The sequence below is a fragment of the Emydura macquarii genome, unplaced genomic scaffold (assembly GCF_026122565.2).
Source record: "Emydura macquarii macquarii isolate MOO-44397 ecotype Brisbane River unplaced genomic scaffold, CSIRO-AGI_Emac_v2 contig_554, whole genome shotgun sequence".
Taxonomy (NCBI): Eukaryota; Metazoa; Chordata; order Testudines; family Chelidae; genus Emydura; species Emydura macquarii.
In genome coordinates, this window is record NW_027130691.1 from 2746314 (window position 1) to 2751865 (window position 5552).

A 5552-nucleotide genomic window follows, 5' to 3' on the forward strand; every position below is an offset into this window, starting at 1 on the left:
CTTTTGTCTCCAGTTAGTTTCACTTTCAGGCACCAGACAATGCTATCAGGTTTAGTTTGCAGCCACTTCAGGAGAATGTTTGAATCCAGACAAAAAATCATTCCCTATTTTAAAAATTCTTGAAAACATTTTAATATAGGTTTAAAACACACACCTTAAACCATGGATTCAGCTCTCTTTGTTCCGTCACTTACGCCTCTGAGATCCTATCTCAGACTGAAAGGATTAAACAGCGCTGCCGCAGCAGACACTATATGAATAGATCCAAATGGGAAAGCAGCCTTCTCACCTTGATTTCTAAGGAAAGATGCAAAACCCCCATTCAATTCAGCAGTTTCCAGCCCTGCTCGTCAAAGGCAACAGCAGCGCCCAGAAAAGTAAGCACAGACCTTTCATCAGTTTGCTCCAGCTACACTCACACCCGTTCCATATTCACCCGGGGTGAAATTCACTGCTGTGCAAAGTGGGAACACGAGGCCTGGTCACCCGTGACAGCCTGCTCCAGCTGTATTGCTGTCGTAAAATCCAATTTACAGAAGAAATTCTTGCCAACTAACTCTAGGTCAAGTGGAGAGAGCACAGGGGAGGGACGTAGACAGGTGCAGGAGGGAGAGAGGGTCTACCCTGGTTAAATAGAAAAGGGAGAATGGCCTCGCTTCCAGGTCTCTCTTACTCACCCTGTTCTTGGAGATTTAGGCTCAGTTCAACTCTCATGGGAGTGAATTCACATCCAAGGGAGCTGGCTAAGGCCCTTATGGAGTGTGTGTGGCATACACCATTTCTCCCATGATATGTACTCTGTGTAACACCGTGTCCTGCTCTGTACAGTCTCGCTGTCTCCCTAGGTCAGAGGAGAGGGTTGCACTGGCACTAAGAGTGCACTCTACTATTAGCTTGCAGGTCAGTCTCTCAAAGGAAATGGTGGAAACTCCATCCCCTGAGCCAACTAAAACGGGACAGGGCCCAGCGCTGGAGCTCAGGGTGCTGAGAAAGATCCCGCACAGCCAGGTGTGGGCAGGGACTGGAGGGGATCCTATTTCCCAGCGCAATGACACGTCTGTAACATCCCTTTTGTTCAGAATAGACACTGGCAATCAATGGAGAATCAATAAATCAGCAGCCAGGGCTGACTAAGGCATGGAATTCCTTATCGCCATGCTGACTGACAGAGCACCACGCACTAAATATCCACCAACTTCAGGTTTCAGTGGTATGTATACAGCAAAATACTACAACTTTCCCTGCTTTTCAGACCTTGGGCTGGATGTTCAGCTGGTGTAGATCAGCACAGCCTCCCCCTTCACTTCAATGGAGCTAGGGATGATTCACACCAGCTGAATTTTTGGCTGTTTATTTGCACTCACTGAAATGTATTGGTTCCTTTACAGATTTTTTATTCTCCCGGAATTGCTTTAGTTAAACGAGCGCCAGGGCAGCAGTTTTCAGCCACGTGACACACATTAATACGGACATATTTTCATTAGACTCTTTTAAATAGATTTTGCATAGATGTGAATAATTTATAAAAAAGCTTCCAGGGAAAAGTTTTCCCCGATCTCTCCGTCCCTCCATGAGCAAATTTTAATGGAGCCAACCACTACGGAGTGCTGTGTCCCTTTGGAGTCGGTCTCTGCGCAGGTGTCCTCAGAATGGTGGAGTTTTTAAAATAGCTGACGTCACGTAGTCATGGAAACCTGTTAATCCTGCCGGTAACTAACCACATTTCCAATTTTGATCTCTTTTGTAGTTCCTCTTAATTACAGATGAGAGGTGCTTGAAAAAAGCCGGCGCTGGAGCCTGGGGAGCTTTTGGAGCCGCCCTTGTGCTGGGGTCAGCTGAAGAAGCCACGCTGGCCCACCGATTGTTTTGCAAATGCTGCTTGCGTCCCTGGCCCTCCAGAAACCATACAGCACCCTGAGAACGTCCAGGCCCTCGGTGACCGAGTCACTGCTTTAAACCTGCCGCCGGTCACTAATGAGCCCAGGTCATCAATATCAGGTCCATGGCCGATGTGAAACCCACAGGTGGTCTCAGCCCAATGCTGACCAGACGAGTATCCTCAGAACATAAAATCGCCACAACAATGGACTCCAGTCAGCATGAGGGCCACGGACGGACTGGACCATGGAGACTGGGCAACCTGCTTCTTCCTGGAGGAGCTCCCTGCAGAACCCCACCTGCCGCTCTGTTCCCAGCCCCTTGGGCTAGGAACAGCCCTACATTTAAATTGTTGTTCTGCCCACAGACCTGTCCCAGAGTGAGCTCATGCTTAGATCCACTCAGCTGAAGGACAAAAAGCATTGCTGTTTTTTGTCTCCGCGGGCCCTCAGGAGCCAGCCCCGCTATGAGAGCGTGGTCTGGATTCCCTTGCACCCTGTGCCGCATGTCCGCAGTTTGCAGCGTTCCAGTGACCCCTTTGGAAGCCCAAGAAGGGCAGCAGAGCTGCACAGAGGTCACTGAAGTCTAATTGGCCCTGTAGAACCTGTGATACAGATGGAAAGACCCCAGCTTGGTTCTCAGAGCCCAGAGCACAGCGCAGGAAAACAGCTGTTCACTTGTAAACGGAGCACAGTTAGTTGTGATGTCACTGAGGGCACAGTGACCGCTGTGCTGACCCAGAAGGGGTTTTTGCAGACACTCCAAGACCTCACTGGTGCTGTCACTCTGGATAGTGGGTGCAGAGACTCCAGACCACTTCAGATGATTTAAGGTTCATGTGACTGTAGGATTATTTAGATTGTGAACTCCTTTGGGCTGGAACCATCTCTTTGTTCTGTGTTGTGCAGCGCCTGGCACGCCGAGGCCCGGATCCATGGCTTTACCATAATACAGCTAATAAATAGTAATAATAATAATAACAACATCTCCGCCCAGCCAGGGGGCCAGGAAGAATTCTCCTGAGAAACCCAGGGCAAGTAGGAGCTGAAAGTGCTGTGGCGAGCTCTGTTCGCCACTACTGGAGCAGGTGACCCAAGGAACCCTTTCTGGTCAGGGCACGGAGAGAACTGCATCCAGTCCCCCGTGTTTGAACAGAAGTCCCCAGGCAATGAAAGATGCTGTGATCTGAGTTTCTCTCCCTTCTGCCCCTCTCCTCCCCTCAAGTTCTATTATGGATGAAGAGTTCCCTGCTAGGGTCAAACATCTAGCATGGGCTAAGACGGCAACCTAACCCAGAGTGAAACATCAAGCCAGGTCAGGGCAGTCACCTCCCTCTGCATGGAGCGCAGGCGTCATCATTTCAGCCACAGAAGAAAGGGCAGAGGAAAAGAGGAGGGTTTGAGTGACTGCACCGGAAGGTTGCAGGTTCCAGCAGTCGTGGTCCTTGGCCTCCAAGCAGCCCTTTACTGAGCTTGGCTGGTTCCCTCTGGGAGAGAACTGAGCCACTGAAGTCCAGCTGATTTTATGCTTCTTATCCACCTGCCCACCCTCTTCTTGGATGTGCCCCTTCTCAGCTGGTTTGTTGGTGGCGTGCATGGGGCAGTTGTCTCTCACATAAAGGGCTCAGTGATCTAGCATGTTAAGCTTTAATCAGCTCTCAGCACCGTGTTCTGTTATGGTAAAAGAAAACAATGTATTGCACAAAAATATCAGTCGTCGTGTGACGTTTCTGGGTACCACAGTGGAGGTGAGGCAGGGGGCAGAGAACAACCTGGATTCCTTAGAAAATAAATAAGTAGTGAGAGGGTTTGTCCTTTGAGGGACTCGGGGCTGTCACTCTTCTCTAGGGGCCAGTCTGATAATCCCTGCGTACCAAAAGCTCCCACTGATTTCCACTGGCATTTTGGGTGTGTAGGTAGCCCGGGGCTGGGGCCCACCTTTGTAAAAGTACAGCTGCTATAGCAATCCCAAAAAGAGACCACAGTCTGACTGAAGAGAGCGAGGCAGATGCTGGAACAGACAAGGTTGGAATATCAGTGGTTAAACTGGCAGATAGACAAGAACAAAGGCAATCAAAATATAGATAACAATGCAGCCAAGGTTACTGAGGAGCTGCAGATATACCTACTGCTCCTCTGTGCTGTAGCAAAAGATTATATAGGGCCAGGCCCTCAACTGGTGCAAATCAGCATAGCTCCATTGCCCAGGAATATTTTTAGGAGCTAGACCAGCTAATGTAAGAAATATAAGAACTGGCAATCCGATGTTCTCATTCTGTGCTGCAGAAAGTAAGGGGTCGAACCACAGCCATTTCTCAAGCTAAACTCCTATTGATTTAAGTGGTGAATTTGCCCGAGTAAGGACGACAGGATTGGGCCCAAGAGTGTAAACTGGTAAAAATGATCAATATGCCAAAAAGCCTGTTTTCCTTTCAATGGTAATATTTCTAGAAAGGCTCTGTATTGTGATAGGAGAGTTTAGAATCACTTGCACCAGACATCCCATTTCTCTCTCCGCAAAATACTCCCTTCATTATTTGTTTCTCTGTGTCAATGTTTCCCTGCACTGAACCAAGCACAGAATTTATGTTGGTAATAAAATTCGTCATTATGCCAATCAAATTTCCAAGAGTGTAATGACCTTTCATTATAGCGCAACCCCTTTCCTAATAACATTTGCTCTGCAAAAAAATTGTTTCACTTTCAGATGGTTGATTTGTGGCAGCCCATAGCCCTTTGCTAAATAAAGAAACAGGGAGAACATAAAGATAGATAGACCCTTAAAGGATAATGCAAATAGATAATTCTGAAAGTTCACTATAAGAATCAGAAACACATACACACCTGCTGGTTTATAACGGCTCCAATGTTTTTTTTGTAATCTGAGTAAACACAGTGCATTTTGGTTGAGCTCATTTGTACCTTTTGCATCCTAGCTAGTAAAATGATATTTTAAGTCAATCATAACTTAGGACAGATTTCCCCTAGAAGACTAAACTGTAGAGTCCTTGAAGTCATGATAATTCGTTCGTTACCAGCAACGTAAGGAGACTGTGGCTTTCTAAAAAAATCTACAAAAGATGAAGCCATGGCTGTTTATCAGACAATGTGAAAGCAAAGCAGAACTGTTGCTTCTCAGGATAAATAACGCTAGGTCTATGTACTGATACCCCATCCATGGTCTTTATGGAACCCTGCCCACGATACAATCAAGAGTATCTGAAGTAGGGTGCAGTGGTCAGGCTACCAACCTAAAAATACATTTTCACTTAACCTGAATTCTTCCAAATCAACCTGACATAGTAGCAAGGATGATGATAAATCTCACACTCTGCCTTGTAACCACTTCACCCAGCACAAGAGCAATGTATACGCCGGCACAGATAAAAAACCCCTGTAAAGAGAACCCATTAAAAACCAGCACTATGAAGTCGGTCCAGGCATTTCAGATACATGCTCTCAATGAAATGCTTTCTCCACTCCCCCTCCTGCCTTTGATCAAAGGATGGGTCTTTCTTATGACTTCTCTTTCCTGGTGTGGATTTCCAGGCTGGAGGTGGAGAAGCCAAGTCAGTGTGACCCTCCCCTCCTTGGATCTGTCATCAGCAATAAATAAATCCTTCCCTTCTCAAACTTCTTCAGCTTGAATCCAGCAGGATTTGCATCAGAGGCAGA